The sequence below is a fragment of the Geotrypetes seraphini genome, chromosome 10 (genome assembly GCF_902459505.1).
Source record: "Geotrypetes seraphini chromosome 10, aGeoSer1.1, whole genome shotgun sequence".
In the NCBI taxonomy this organism is placed as follows: Eukaryota; Metazoa; Chordata; class Amphibia; order Gymnophiona; family Dermophiidae; genus Geotrypetes; species Geotrypetes seraphini.
In genome coordinates this window covers 104,131,328-104,148,633 of record NC_047093.1, presented here as the reverse complement: position 1 = coordinate 104,148,633, position 17,306 = coordinate 104,131,328, and positions in this window count along the sequence as shown.

Here is a 17,306-nt window from a genome sequence, read left to right as displayed (position 1 = left end):
CTCTCGGCAGCTGCACCTTCAAACAGGGTCTCCCTTGACGTTCCTTCTGTACAAGGGTCACCTGACAGAGCCGCGGGAGGAGCAGGACACGGTGGTGGGATAGTCGCTGGAGGGGAGAGAGATATCTCCAACCCGAAATCGCCGGCAGCTCCACCTGCCGACGAAAGCTCAGGACCTCCAAAGTGCATCGGACCGCTAGCGACTGCAGCATACTCCAGTATCGATCTTTGATTCGGGGTGGAAGTCTTCGTTGGTAAGGGGTCCAAACGAACCGCACCCTTCCTCTTAGAATGGGGCATCTGGAAAGAAAATGAACAAAACACTGCCCGAAGGTAAATCTGTAACTCGTAGAGACGCGTTGTAAAACAGCCAGCTATACCATCGCCATCTTACTTCCTCTGTCTCCATTAATCAGTTTCAAGTTTATTAAAAAAAATTTTATACCGCTCAATCAGACTTCTGAGTGAAAAAAATTTCCTCCTATTAGTTTTAAAAGTATTTCCCTGTAACTTCATAGAGTCTCCCCTAGTCTTTGTAATTTCTGATGGAGTGAAAAATCAATCCACTTGTACCCGTTCTACTCCACTTAGGATTTTGTAGACTTCAATCATATCTCTCCTTAGCCATCTCTTTTCCAAGCTGAAGTGCCCTAGCCATTTTAGTCTTTCCTCATATGAGAGGAGTTCCATCCTCTTTACCATCTTTGTCGCTCTTTTATGAACCTTTTCTAGCGCCACTATATCTTTCTTGAGATGAGACCAGATGAGGTCGCACCATGGAGCGATACAGGGGCATTATAACATTCTTAGTCTTGTTAACCATCCCTTTTTTTAATAATTCCAAGCATCCTGTGTGCTTTTTTGATCGCCGCCGCACATTGGGTGGAAGGTTTCATTGTATTGTCTACGATGATACCCAGATCCTTTTCTTGGGCGCTAACCCCCAAGGTGGACCTTAGCATCCGGTAACTGTGATTCAGATTATTCTTCCCAATAGAGACATCTATAATAATAAAATGCTAAGCGCGCATACGCACTCTCACCGCGTGCTTCCCTGATTCCTGTTCTGTCGGGCTGTGCCGGTAGGAGTGCGCATGCGCAACAGACAAGCCTCCCTGCTCTCCACCTCATGGCTGCAGAAATGGCCCCACACTCGCGGCTTCAGGCTCATCCAGCTCCAGCACAGCAGAGAGTCGGCAGTACAGACTAATCAGTTTCTCCTTCCTTCCCGCGATCTGACCGGCTCCCTAAGGCCCTTCCCGCGGTCCCGACTCCAGCAGCCTGCAGCACTGTACACACGCTGCTTCGGGGCCTTCTACTGCCCTGATTTACTCTGGCACATCCCTGATGACATCATCAGAGACGCGGCAGAGCAAATCAGGGCAGTAGAAGGCCCCGAAGCAACGTGTGTAGAGTGCTGCAGACGCTGCTGGAGTCACAGGTTTGTTGGGACCGCGGGAAGGGAAAGGGGGGGGTAGGGGAAATGCTGCTGCTGCACAGGGAAGTAGTGTGGGGGGAGGGAAATGGAGGGGAAATAATCCAAACAACTTACTCTATGAAACTTCCGTTATTACACAAAAAAAAGGTAGGTGACAAAAGGAGAGAGAGACAAAGAAAAAAAAGATGGGCTACAGAGACAGATTAAAAGAGACAGACACCAAAACAAAGAAAGACAGACATACAGCGGCCAAGGAGAGAGAGACAGAAAGAAAGACAGACACACAAATCTATTCTAGCACCCGCGTGTTCCCGTTTTCTGTGCGCTGTAGGTCCACGCAGGTAGGAGTGCGCATGCGTGCTTCCACGCATCTCTCTCTCTCCCAAGGCGGATGTCGGCTTCAAGTGGCGCGGAGGCTGTTGGCTGCGGCAGCTCTTGGCATCTGCATGCCGCCGCAGCTGTCGGCAGCTGCAGGCTGTGGTGGCTTGAGGCGGCTGCAGGCCACCGCAGCTTGAGGCAGCTGTCGGCGGAGGGCAGACGCGAGGTAAGGGGTAGAGACAGGGGGGGGAAAGAAAAAGGAAGGGAGGCCTACTGCTGGACAGGGGGAGATAAAAAAAGGGAGAAGGGCTGCTGCTGGATAAGGGGAGCAGTGAAGGGGTGGTGGTAGATACGGAAGGGAGAATGGGTGGACAGCGAGGAAAAAGAAAGACAGAAATACAGAAAGCGGCTAAGGAGAGAGAGAGAAAGTTTAAGTTTCAAGTTTCAAGTTTATTTTTAACTTATTGAATCGCTTAATTTAATTTGTTAAGCGATTTACAAATAAAAAAGAAAGAGAAAGGTATATACATAATTAATTAAATAGGTTTGACATACTGACATACAAACTAACAGGAACATAAGGGAAGAAAGGGCAGAACTACAATTGTATTTATAAAGGTAACATAAATGGTAAAAACAGCAGGTAAGGTGAAAAAAAAAAAAATTAAAAGAGGAAAAGATAACAAAGAAGGTAATCATAAAATATGATTTATAAATTAAAAGCATCTTTAAAAAGGAAGCTCTTCAGAATACCTTTAAAGTGTTTTAGATCATTTTCCTCTCTTATATACTGAGGTAAAGTGTTCCATAGTTGTGGAGCCATTACTGAAAAAATATCAGGACGACGAGTTCCAATAACTTTTAAAGATGGAACTATTAAGAGTTTTTGATTAGTGGACCTTAAAGAACGGGATGTACTATGGGGAATAAATAATTAATTAGGGTTTGTTTGAGGACAATGTTTTAAAAACTAAAAGCAGAATTTTAAAAGTAATGCGATGGGTGACAGGAAGCCAGTGTGAATCAATCAGGAGTGGTTTAACATGATCAGATTTTTTACGGTTGTATATTAATTTGATGGCGGTATTTTGAACGATCTGAAGTCGCCTCTTTTCTTTTTGAGTGATATTTATTAATAAAGAGTTACAATAATTAAGTTTTGAGATAATTAATGAATGAATCAATATATTAAGTGATTTTCGTTCTAAAAATTTGGCGATTGAGCGGATCATACGCAATCTATAGAAACAAGATCTGACAGTGTTAGTTATGTGTTCATGGAAAGATAAACTATCATATATAATACCTAATATTTTTAGGGATTTTACTGAGTTTAGATGAACATTGTCTAAAGTAAATGGAGCACTTAGACTTGTGTCTTTTTTCCAGGGGAAAAGTAATGTTTTGGATTTTTGAATGTTTAAAGATAACATATTAGAGCTAAGCCATTGTTTAATATCTACTAGTTTTCTATTTATTTCAATTATTTCATCTTTATTGTCTGGGTTTAGTGGATGGAGCAGTTGAACATCAGCATAAGTGAAGGTAGTGAAGCCTATCGATTGACATAGGCAAAGTAATGGAGAAAGGAAGATGTTGAATAAAAGTGGAGATAATATGGATCCTTGGGGGATACCATAATTGGAAGTATAAGGTTTTGAAACTGTATTTTTAAAGAAATAAAGACAGACACACATATATATTCTAGCACCCGTTAATGTAACGGGCTATAAGACTAGAAACATGAGTATGACAGCAGAAAAGGGCTGTCGGCCCAACATGTCTGCCCACTCAAAAGAACCCTCCCCAATGTGTATCACTTTGCATTTGTCCACATTAAATTTCATCTGCCATTTGGACGCCCAATCTTCCTAAGGTCCGCCTGCAATTTTTCACAAGACATATCTTTGGGTAAGTATACATTCACTTTCCTTTTTTTCTATTCTTTCATTAATTCTATTAGTTTTTTTCTATTTTCCCTTTTTACTACAAGTGCAATTGTAATTGTTCTGATTGAACAGTATTTTTTTAAATTCTTTTTTAGTATGTAACATAGTAAATGACGGCCATCCAGTCTGCTCATTAGTTATACCAACTAAAAATATATGATTAATTTAACTTACATGATAGCTTATTTAATTAACAGATGGCAATCTGGGAACCAATAGGCTACACTTGTTACCCATCCTTCTTCCTTTCTTCTTTATTGTTCCCTTCCTCCTTTTTAGTTTTGTGATTGGTTTTTATATTTCATTAAGTTTTCCATTTCATTTTTTTTTATAGGTCATAAGAACATAAGAAATGCCTCTGCTGGGTCAGACCCGAGGTCCATCGTGCCTAGCAGTCCGCTCACGCGGTGGCCCAATAGGTCCAGGACCTGTGCAGTAATCTTCTATCTATACCCCTCTATCCCCTTTTCCAGTAGGAATTTGTCCAATCCTTTCTTGAAACCCAGTACCGTACTCTGCCCTATTACATCCTCTGGAAGCGCATTCCAGGTGTCCACCACACGTTGGGTAAAAAAGAATTTCCTAGTATTCGTTTTGAATCTGTCTCCTATCAACTTTTCCGAGTGCCCTCTTGTTCTTTTACTATTCGAAAGTTTGAAGAATCTGTCCCTCTCTATTCTCTCTATGCCCTTCATGATCTTATAAGTCTCTATCATATCCCCTCTAAGTCTCCTCTTCTCCAGGGAAAAGAGACCCAGCTTCTCCAATCTCTCAACATATGACAGGTTTTCCATACCTTTTATCAGACGTGTCGCTCTCCTCTGAATCCTCTCGACTAACGCCATATCCTTCTTAAGGTACGGCGACCAATATTGGACGCAGTACTCCAAATGCAGGCGCACTATTGCCCGATACAACGGCAGGATAACTTCTTTCGTTCTGGCTGTAATACCCTTTTTGATTATACAAGTATTCTATTCGCTCTCTTAGCGGCCGCTGCACACTGTGCCGTTGGCTTCATTGTCATGTCCACCATTACCCCCAAGTCCCTTTCCTGGGTACTCTTATTCAATAACATCCCTCCCATTGTATAGTTGTACCTCGAGTTTCTGCTCCCCACCATACATTTCTCAACGTTGAACTTCATCTGCCATCTCGTCGCCCATTCTTCTAGTTTGTTCAAGTCCCTTTGCAATTCTTTGCAGTCCTCTGTAGTCCGAGCTCCATTAAATAGTTTGGTGTCGTCTGCAAATTTTATTATCTCGCACTTCGTCCCTGTTTCTAGATCATTTATGAAGATATTAAATAGCAGCGGCCCGAGTACCGAGCCCTGCGGGACACCACTCGTGACCCTCCTCCAGTCGGACTAGTGGCCATTCACTCCTACCCTCTGTTTTCTACCCTCCAACCAGTTTCTGATCCATCTATGTACGTCTCCTTCCATCCCATGGTTCTTCAGTTTCCGGAGTAGACGTTCATGGGGGCACCTTGTCAAAGGCTTTTTGGAAATCTAGATATATGATGTCTATGGGGTCTCCTTTGTCCATCCGTTTGTTAATCCCTTCAAAGAAGTGCAATAAGTTCGTTAGGCACGATCTTCCCTTGCAGAAACCATGCTGGCTGGTTATCAGAAGTTCGTGTTTTTCAAAATGTTGATCGATGTTTTCTTTTATCAGTGCTTCTGCCATTTTCCCCGGAACCGAAGTCAGGCTCACCGGCCTGTAGTTTCCCGGGTAACCTCTTGATCCCTTTATAAAGATGGGTGTAACGTTGGCTACCTTTCAATCCTCCGGGATCTTGCTTGTTTTCAGGGATAAATTGCAAATTTGCTGCAGTAATTTCGCTATCTCCTCCTCTAATTCCTTCAGAACCCTTGGATGTATGCCGTCCGGACCCGGGGATTTGTCAGTTTTTAGTTTTTCTATCTGCCTGCAAACGTCTTCAAAACTCACTTATATGGATGTTAATTTTTCTGCTTGACTTCCGTTGAAGAATTGCTCAGGTTCCGGTATGTTGGACGTGTTTTCGTTAGTAAATACAGACGAGAAGAACATGTTAAGCCTTTCTGCCACTACCTTCTCCTCCTTCACCACTCCCTTCCTGTCTCCGTCGTCCAGTGGTCCCACTTCCTCTCTAGTTGGCTGCTTCCCTTTAACATATCTGAAGAATGGTTTGAAATTTCTTGCTTCCCTGGCTAGCCTCTCTTCATACTCTCTTTTGGCTTTCCGAACCTCACGGTGACATTCTTTTTGATACTTCTTGTGCTCTTTCCAGTTCCCCTCAGTTTTGTCCTTTTTCCATTTCTTGAATGAATTTTTCTTATTGCCTATCGCTTCCTTCACTATTTTGGTTATCCACGCTGGGTCTTTTGTTCGATTTTTTTTGCACCCCTTCCTGAATCTGGGGATATACAGATTTTGCACCTCGCTCACCAAGTCCCTGAAGAAGGACCAGGCATGATTTACCGTTAGCCATGTTTTGGAAGTGTTCCTAAGTTTCTTCCTTACCAATTCCCTCATTGCTTCGTAGTTTCCTTTCCTGAAGTTAAAGGTTGTTGCTATGGATCTCTTGCCTTTTGATACTCCTACCTCAACCTTGAGCTTGATCATATTATGATCGCTGTTTCCCAACGGTCCCACTACTTCTACGTCCTTTGCAGGTCCCCTTAACCCATTTAGGATTAGATCCAGAGTGGCATTTCCTCTCGTCGGTTCTCTAACAAGCTGCTCCATGAAGCAATCTTGTGTAGCTTCCAGGAATTCTGTCTCCCTAGCACATTTCAAGCTTCCAAGACTCCAGTCTATCCCGGGGTAGTTGAAGAATCCCATAATAACCGTGTTGCCGCTTTTGCATTCTCGCTTCATCTCGGCTTCCATTTCCTCATCAATATCTCCAGTTTGCCCGGGTGGGCGATAATATAGGCCCATCTTTATTTCAGGCCCTTTCCTTCCCGGTATTTTAACCCATAGAGATTCCAGCTTGTTGGTCGTCTATGCTGTGTCCATTCTTGTGGATTGTATGCTTTCTTTTATGTATAGGGCTATTCCACCTCCTTTTTGTCCTGACCTGTCCTGGCGATAGAGCTTGTATCCCGGCATGCTGTATCCCATTTGCTTTCCTCATTCCACCATGTTTCAGAGATTCCAATGATGTCGATGTCTTCTGCATCAGCCACGGCTTCTAGTGCCCCCATTTTGTTAGGCTCCTTGCATTAGCATATATGCACTTCAGATCCTGGTATTTTGTTGTCCTCCTTTCCTTTCCCTGTGCTTCGGTCTTTATTTTCTTTTCTTTTGCTGCAAACATTGTAACCTCTTCTTCTGGGTTAGTCGACTCCTGCAATTTGTCCCTTGTTTCTTCCCAGCCATTTTTCCCCTCAGGATACCGTCTTCCGAATCATCGACCCTTGGTCAACTGTCGGCTTTCCCCTTCTCAGTTTAAAGCCTGTTCTATTCCTCTCTTGACGTTGTTTGCTAGGAGTCTAGTTCCCGCCGCGCTCCATCTTTCCTGTAGAGCTTGCTCTTGCCCCAAAATGCCGTCCAGTTCCTCACGAAGTGGAATCCTTCTTCCTCACACCATCTCCTCATCCACGCATTTATTGATTGTAGTTCCTCCTGCCTTTTCACATCTGCCCTCGGTACTGGTAGGATCTCTGAGAACACTATCTTCTGGGTCCTCATCCTCAGCTTCCTTCCCAGAATCTTGAACTGTTCTAACAGTGTGCTTCTTTTGTAGTCTCTCCTGCTGACATTATTCGTCCCGATGTGGATCACTACAGCGGTCTCTTCTGTCTCCGCCCCTTCCAGGAACATTCCAATTTTGTCCACGATGTCCTTGGTTCTTGCTCCCGGAAGGCAGGTCACCAGTCGGTCCTCTCTCCCTCCTGCTATTTGGCTGTCCACATGCCTAAGGTCCTTGAAGTTAAGTTGTTTTGTGCAAACACCAGAGTTTCTTTATCAAGGTTCCCCTTTTTTTCTTGTTTAAAAATACTCACACTAATCGTGCCAGCTGTGGTCATGTGACCCTGTTTTATTGTTTTAAACACTCGCATAGTTTGCGCCATATTTACTTTAATTTTCACAGTGCTCTTGACGCTGCTGCTTAAGTGCACATGGTAAGGACTTCCTACTTCATTTTATCTTTTCTCCCCTCATTTTTTCTCTTCTCTTTTTCGGTATATGGCATTTTTTATAACTTCAATGATTTTTTTTTGTTTGTAGTGAGTTTTGTTCTCAAGCGTCTTTAAAGCAAAAGGTACTGCAGTCATGTGTTTTTCTATCTTTCTGTTTGAGCTCTCTCGTCTGTCTATTACACTGGTTCTTTTTTAGTTCCATTTCAGTTCTGCTACTTTATGGATGGTTTTAGAGTTCACTGCCTCTTAATCAGAGTGTATTTATTAATTTATCATTTCATTGGTTCATGTACACTGTCCATTCACATTTTAAGTATGGCATCTTCATTTTATCACAAATGGCTCATTTTTAGTTTTTATCTATGCTTCATTTCATCCATTTCTGCCTTATGACATCAGTTGGTTCACAAGTTTTATCTTGTAATATGTTTTATCATTTAATTGGTAAATTTACAATGTCCATTCATGTTTTATGTATGACATTATTTGAACAGAAATTACTCGAATTTTGGTTTTTATCCATGCTCTACTTATCAGTTTCTGCCTCATAATATTAGTGGATTGATTTGCGTACCCCCGGTTCTGCTGATTCACAGGCACCTTCTAGATGGCATTGAGAAGGAGAAAGGAATTGATTTCCTGAAGAAGGGAGCACTGTTGAAGGTTCAAAGCATACTCTTGGAGGATGATCTGGAGGAACAGTGAGAAAATGGTCTGAGGTGATCAATTCCCAACAATGGAAATAAAGTTGGTGTTGAAGGAAGGTACATGTTTTGAGATGTATCCTAGAGACATTACTATTGGTAAATTCAGTTTGGCTTTAGAATTGCGGGTGTGGTTTCATACCTGAGGAGTGTGTGTTGGAGTGGGGGGAGGAGGTTTAGGATAAGAGAACAGGCTGCTTTAGACATCTGAGAATTGCTGCAGATCATTTTAAAGCTCAACCCAAATATGTTTAAGCTAAGGAATGACCAAAGAGTTTGAAGATTTTCTGGTAGAAAAATCAATATAAAATATTTGCTAACCATACTCAAGACTTGAACCCCTGACATATGGAAGATAAAAGCAGTGCCTTAAGACATAGAGCTTTAGAGGGAACTTTGCTTAGAATTTGGTAACAGAGCCTCTACAGACTAAGCAGATGAGAAATAGCTTCTTGTCAAAGCTTTGCGAAGTGAAGGAAATGATTAAAAGTCAGCACAGGTGTGTTTGTCCAAACCACACCTAAAGCACGCCCAATCAGATTTGAAAGTTTTCTGGTGGGAAGTCCTAACGGTGCCTATGATGTCAGATGCTACTTAGGTGTGCTTAGTATAAGAAGATCCATTAGAGCAGCATTTTCTCTTTTAGAAAAACCATTCATGAAAATTGGGAATCTCCTCTTTCTGTTCCTGTTGCTCCCAGAAATCTGGACTCTCTACAGGATTATTCCCAGTCCAGGTTTTGACAAACCTCAACTGTCTCATCAATCTTTAGTGGTGGAGTCTACACTGAAAAAAATCTACACCGCCCAAAGTTTATGCCTCGGTCCTGCCAGGTTGAGAAGGACGTACTATGGACAGGTTATTCTGTGTTATTGCTTATGCTGATTTCTGAGACCTTACCTTTCTTGATTATCTTTTAACCTTTTCTTTCCTATATCTGCCACAACTCTCTCCATTTCACAGGACCATTAGCAGCTATACCGTAGTAATTTGCAATTGATGTCTTTCTAACCTTTTTCATCTTTCTAGGTGTATATACTGCACTTATGCAAGGAACTCCATGCTAGCAGCTCAGATAACAAATCCAGGTGAGAATGATATATTGCTAGCTTCTTAGGTGTCTTTATTAGATAAAAGATCAGGCAGAACTGATTTCTTCTTTTTGACTCCCATTCTGTGTTGTTGCTTATGGTGATTCTCCATTAACTTTTTGTCCCCCTGATATCTGCCACAACTCTCTCCATTCCACAGGGTCATTAGCAGGTCTGAGAATTAGTGATGATAAAAATTGGTTCCAAGTGTGTTGGCTGAAAAATAACCCATGCTGTTTGAAACTTTGGTGCCAGGAAAATGGATATGCAAGTTACATGAATATGTGGAACCTAAAGTAGTGCTTTTCCTCATAGAGCTAAAGGTAAATCTTTTTAGAGTCATAACTGTTAGGCATTCTTATTATAAAAAGGGAACAGTGTTCGTGCTTCTGTTCATTCTAGCTATTGTTTTGAGACTCATTCTAGCTGTTATTTTGAGACTGTGCTGTGATATTCTCCCACAACTTCTGCTTTGTTTGCCCTTGTGATGAATTATATACATTTTCACAATACTAACATGTTTCATACTTTTTTCCTTCAGACGCGTGTAGTTATTGATGATTTTCTGAGAGAACAGTAAATTGGTGAGTTTTAGGCTCTCTTTTACAAAGGTGCGCTAAATCAACGCATGCACTAAATGTTAACATGTGCATAGGATAACATGCATGTGTTAACATTTACCACACACTTAAAGCAGTGCCGTTTAGGGCACCAATAGCGTGTGCTAAATGTTAACATTTGCATGTTATTCTATGCACGCGTTAACAAGTTAGCGCATGCATTGATTTAGCGCACCTTTGTAAAAGAGAGCCTAATGACTCACCAATTTACTCTTAATTTGTCTCAATCCATCTTCCTTTTTCTACAGCCTGCCTTCTCCTACCAGGAGCAGATTATGGGACCTTAACAATTTTACTTCAGTAACAATTTGGACCTAGGAGTGCCTTACTCTGCATACCTGAAAATGTCAAAAAACTGGACTAATGCATAACCATTTCAATAACAATGCTTTCAATTTTTCATGAGTGTGCCTCAGCCCCACCACTCCACCGCTGTGCTATCTTGTGACTGCGTGGAGATTTATGTGGCTGAGCAATACTATGAGTCGGATGACTAGCGCGTACTCGGGAGACCCTTGATACAGCGCCATTAGGCGCGAAACATGTCGGGTTAGACTCCCAGACGTTGGCTGATAAGAGCTAAGTATTTACATCACTCTTTATATTAAGAAAAACATTTTTAAGTATATATGAAGGATTTTTCACGATTCTATAAAAATCAAAAAGATATGAGCAGCCGATGATGAAGTGCCACATAAATCTCCACGCAGTCACAAGATAGCACAGCGGTGGAGTGGTGGGGCTGAGGCACACTCATGAAAAATTGAAAGCATTGTTATTGAAATGGTTATGCACTAGTCCAGTTTTTTGACATTTTCATTCATCTCCACATTTTGGGACTGGTACAAGCATTCATTATTTTAGCCATATTTGAGGAAGCTTACTCTGCATACCTGTCATCCATCTCATCGAACTGCAGTTGCCTGATATTACACTTGCATACTGCTTTCCTAGACTGTGCAATAAAAATCTTAAACCATTTTTCACCTTGTGCTTATTTACATTGAGTAGCAGCCGGGCATTAGTGTTTCCTTAATAAGCACCACTTTAGCTACTTCGTCACATTGACCTTTGTCTTATCTAGTGTTCCATGAGGCCCAGGCTGCAAAGGAGAGAAGTGGGGAGGCCCTTGGGTGGCAAACAGGGTAGCTGGCATGTCTCCCAGCCTGCAACCAGCATATTTGAGAAAATGAGATTATATGAGAGCTGGAGAGGATGAAAAGGTGCAACAAGGTGCCTTAACTTGGTGAGCCAGAAATGGCTTCTTTCAGTCAGGGGAGAAGTTTCCTACCCTGACAGCTTAAGATATGCTTAACTGTAGCCGTTACAGCGTGCTTCTGGTGCTCTGCTACGGAGCCGCAAGCACGCCGTAGCTACTGCCTAACGACGCCTAAATGGAACAGTATAATCAAACCAGAATTGCTATGATTTTATGGTTCACTATGTAGCACAGTGGTTAGAATAAAGGTTGGCATGTGAGCCTGGTCTGGGTTCAACTCCCTCATGTACTTCAGCTGACACAATACTCATTTTAATAAAAATTACAAGCTACAGACCAATCAAATCTAATTTTTATCTCAAACAGCACAACATTAGCAATAAATTCCAAGCAGATGATAACTTAGCAGATCACTAAACTATGATATGACAGGGGAATCAGAGAAACTGGAGTGGAAGGTGGTGTAGCTCAATGAGTAAAAAGATCGGTGCTGATCTTGCAGAGGTTGCGAGTTCAATTCCCAGCCTGTCTTTTACTTGAGGCATTGTACCTTGCAGGTGCACCTTGATGATCTCACAATAAGGTCAGCATTGTGCAGTTGTACACCTCCTTTTGCAATGAACTAGAAGCCACATTCAGGTCTGTTATATGTTTTATTCTGTTGTTAAGCTTTGCCAAATGAAGTTATGATTTTCTTTGCTTTGAAGAATGAGCTGATTGCAGCAATTAGTGAGAAAGAAAGTGTTATGTAGAGCAGTGGTTCCCAACCCTGTCCTGGAGGAACACCAGGCCAATTGGGTTTTCAGGCTAGCCCTAATGAATATGCATGAAGCAAATTTGCATGCCTATCACTTCCATCATATGCAAATCTCTCTCATGCATATTCATTAGGGCTAGCCTGAAAACCCGATTGGCCTGGTGTTCCTCCAGGACAGGGTTGGGAATCACTGATGTAGAGCAAGAAACCCTAAAGCTGTGATTTTCATGTGCTGTAATTAGCTAATAACATTGCTTCTTTAGGCAGTTTTAAATTCAATATCCTTGTATGGATGTGTCCTGTTTATGTGCTGGCTGAATCACAGAATAGAATCCATGAACTGAATTTAGAAGATCACTTTGGAAACATCAAAAACATCCCATTCATAGAGACGTCAATCTAAAGCCCAAACAATCCTCAAACAGCTATTCTTTACACTGCTTCAAAGAGCTCATTTTACAATTGCTATACAGCTTCCTAGTAGCACAGAGCTTAATCTTACACCCTTCTACACTGATGTTCGCAGTTCAACTTCCAGTCAGTACTTCTCACTGAAAATGAAATATAAATATCCTTTTAAAGATGGCATACTGTGTTACTTTTTTTGTTTTTAATAGGTTTAAGCTTTCAATCCTGACATAATGAAGAAAAAGAATATGACAGGGCAGTAAGATCAAGCTTGTGTTGTCTCCTGGCATCTATCTTAGCAGAATTAACTGCCTATACGGAACAGTATAATCAAACCAGAATTTCTATTCTTATATGGCTCGTCTAGCGGATTAGAATAAAGGTTAGCGTGTTAGCATGTCACATTTTTTCCAGATTCACTCTGATGTTCCCAGTTCAAGTCCCAATGAAAATAATATATTATAAATATCCTTTTAAAGATGGTATACTGTGTTTATATTATGTTAAAGCTTACAATCCTGAAATAATGGAACAGAATCAGTAAAAAACACATTTCTACATATAACTAAATATATTGTAGGGACATCCACCTGGCGTCTACAAGTGAAAAAAAAATTTTTGGAGACGCATATCTGACGCCTATCTTACGTCTACGTAATGCAGAGTGCGATTTGCGCTCCACGGACATCTAAACCACGCCTAAAATTAGGCGCAGTTTGCAGAATAAGGGCCTTGGTGAATACTCTTGGAGATGAAACCAGCCCGAATAGCAGAACCTAGATATGGAAACACTTGTAACCTGTAAGTGCGAAAGGTTGCTGCCACGACCATCAGGCACTTGGTGAATACTCTTGGAAATGAAGGGACATCTGTTAAGATGTGAAAGAGTTGTTTGGAGGAGTGGTTACGAAATGGAAAGAGTAACCCTCCTTGATGAATTTGAGGACCCAAGAGTCCATCGTGATCAGAGTCCAACGGTGTTGTAACAATGGCAGGTGACCTCCGATAAGTTGAGGAGAGATTTTGGCCATGTTTTCTAAAAGCATGTCAAAAAGACAGAGCTGGTTTTTGAGGGGCCAAAGGCTGAGATTTTTGAGGCTTCTATTGTTTTTATTTCTTCTGTGGTGGAGGCTTAGTAGAAGAAAAATATAGAAACATGATGGCAGATAAAGGCCTAAGGGCCCATCTAGTCTGCACATCCATGGTACCATTATCTTTTTCTCTCTCCAAGAGATCCCATGTGCCTATCCCAGGATCTTTTGAATTCAGACAGTCTCTGTCTCCATGACTGTTCTATGCATCTACCACCCTTTTTGTAAAAAAGTATTTCCTTAGATTACTCCAGAGCCTATCACCTCTTAACTTCATCTTATGTCCTCTCATTGCAGAATTTTCTTTCAAATGAATGAGACTCGACTCATGCGCATTTACATTACATAGGTATTTAAACGTCTCTATCATATCTCCCCTCTCCCACCTTTCCTCCAAAGTATACAGATTGAGATCTTTAAGTCTGTTCCCATAAGCCTTATGATGAAAACCACATACCATTTTAGTAGCCTTCCTATGGACAGACTCCATCCTTTTTATATCTTTTTGAAGGTGTGGCCTCCGGAATTGTACACAATATTCTAAATGAGATCTCACCAGAATCTTATACAGGGGCATCAATACATCATTTTTCCTACTGGCCATACCTCTCCCTATGCAACCTAGCATCCTTCTAGCTTTTGCTGTTACCTTTTTAACCTGTTTGGCCACCTTAAGATCATCACATACAATCACACCCAAGTCCCACTCTTCTGACATGCACATAAGTTCTTCACCCCCTAAATTATACTGTTCCCTCTGATTTTTGCAGCCCAAATGCATGACCTTGCATTTCTTAGCATTCAATTTTAGCTGCCAAATTTCAGACCATTCTTCAAGCTTTGTCATGTCTTTCTTCATGTTATTCACACCATCTGGATGATACCAAAATCTGTAAGAGGCAAATTTTACCCGACAACCCTTCAGCAATATTGTTTATAAAAATGTTAAAAAGAACAGGCCCAAGAACAGAACCTTGAGGCACACCACTGGTAACATGCCTTTCCTTAAAGCGATCTCCATTGATCACTACCCTCTGTCGCCTTCCACTCAACCAGTTCCTGACCCAGCCCGTCACTTTGGGACCCATCCCGAGGGTACTCAATTTATTTATTAGATGTCTGTGTGAAACACTGTCAAAGGCTTTACTAAAATCTAAATACACCTCATCTAGCGCACATCTTCTATCCAATTCTCTGGTCACCCAGTCAAAGAAATTGATCAGATTTGTCTGACAAGACCTACCTCTAAATGAATCCATGTTGCCTCCAGTCCTATAAACCACAGGATTCCAGAAACTTAACCACTCTCTGTTTTAAAAGTATTTCCATTAATTTGCTTACCACAGAAGTCAGACTTACTGGTCTGTAATTCCCTACTTCTTCTTTACTTCCACTTTTGCGGAGAGGGATCACATCTGCCCTTCGGGAGTCCTCCGGTACCACTCCCGACTCTAGAGACTCATTGAAAAAGTCAGTCAGCAGAGCTACCAGAAAGGCGCAGACTCAGAGGAGACATGATGGAGACTTTCAAGATCATGAAAGGTATAGAAGGGGTAGAAAGGGACAGATTCTTCAGCCTATTGGAAACCGCAGGAACAAGGGGGCACTCAGAGAAGTTGAAAGGGGACAGGTTTGGAACCAATGCCAGGAAATTCCTTTTCACTCAGAGGGTGGTGGATATTTGGAGTGCGCTTCCGGAGGTTGTGATAGGACAGAGTACCCTACTGGGCTTCAGGGAAGGATTGGATAAATTCCTGAAGGACAAGGGGATTGAGGGATACAGTTAGAGGTAGAGATAGGTTATGAAAGGGCTTAGATAGAAGGATAAGGGGATTTAAGGGTTTAGACAACGATCACCTTACAGGTCAGGGACCTGATGGGCTGCCACGGGAGCGGACTGCTGGGCGCGATGGACCTCTGGTCTGACCCAGCGGAGGCAACTTCTTATGTTCCCTATGTTCCTACAGAACCCTCGGATATACACCATCCGGCCCCATCGCTTTGTCTACTTTTATTTTAACTAGCTCCTCATGAATACAACCCTCTGAAAATCGATCAGGGTCTATTACTCCTCCATCCCTATTCATGTTTGTCTTCTGCGGTCCTGTTCCTGGTGCTTCAGCAGTGAACACAGAACAGAAATATTTATTAAGCAATTTGGCCTTTTATCAGTTTCTACATATTCCTCCCCTTCACCGTTGAGTCTGAACAATGCCACTTTTGTACTTCTTCCTATCACTAATATATCTAAAAAATGTCTTGTCTCCCCGTTTTACTGTGTCAGCTATTGTTTCTTCCATTTGCATCTTTACTTTCCTGACTACACAACCAGCCGCTCAACTTTTCCAGATATTTTTGCCTGTCTTCCTCTTTCTGCAGTTTATGAAAGCTGCATACTTCCTCTTGTAGGAATAAGAAGTAGATTTTGCAGTAGGCTTAGACTGTTTACGCTTAGTTTTAGATCTGTTTAAAGAGTTCTGCTCATACTGAGTAAGCTTTTGAGTAGCTGCCTCTATATGGTTGCCAAAGAGTTCTTCACCAAGACAAGGGATGTTTGCTAAACGATCTTGAAGATTAATGCCCATGTCAGAAACTTGCACCCAAGCAAGATGCCTCATAGCAATAGACTGAAGATAATAAAATAAGAAAGATAAGAAAAAAATGTCAATAGGCAAGAAAAAAGACTGACGGGAAGGCACCGATTGTACTGGAAAGAGAAAGAGTCCAGAATGAAGCACTTCTTTGCTTTGTGGAAAACGAAGAACTGAGATACCATGAGCCAGCGTTGGGTGGGAAGGAACTCGCATATGCATGGTGCAGGCAGTTGCAAATTTTGTAAAAAATCTTAAAGTGGCAATTAAGTTTACCACTATCCATACCGGGCCCCGTGGATGATGTTACTCACATGTGAGAATATGCTGCCTGCTTGTCTTAGGATAACACAAAATATAAACTAATTTCTGTAAATCATCATGGGACAAATAAGATCTAATCTGTGAAAAAGTGTATATTTTTAAACACCCCAAATACTAAATCAGCTATTCTTAAACCTGTCCTGGGGGACTCCCAGCAAGTCGGGTTTTCAAGATATCCCTAATGAACATGTATGAGGCAGATTTGCATATAATAGAGGTGAAAGGCATGCAAATCTACCTCATGCATATTCATTAGGGATATCTTGAAAACCTGATTGGCAGGGGGTCCCCCAGGACAGGTTTAAGAACAATTGCATTAAATTATGGACCTGATATTTTCCCTCAAAGGAAGAAGCTATGTCAGTGCCCAAGCTCCAAACTACATTTTGGAAAGGAATTACAGTAGAGTTCAATAGTCAGCCTAGTGGGGGTGCATGTGTCTTATTATCCACCTAAAGAAATGTAGTCTCGGTATTTAATTTGAGGGAATTATTAGGCATTCATTGCAGAATTTTACTGAAATAAGCTGAAATATGTTTAAAAGTATCCTCCAGTGAGATGGAAGGTAGAAAAATTATTTGCACATTTTCAGCATAGATGTAACAGGAGAGCATCATGGATTTCAACTTGTGTCTCAATAAACTGATTTCCATAAACCTGCTCTT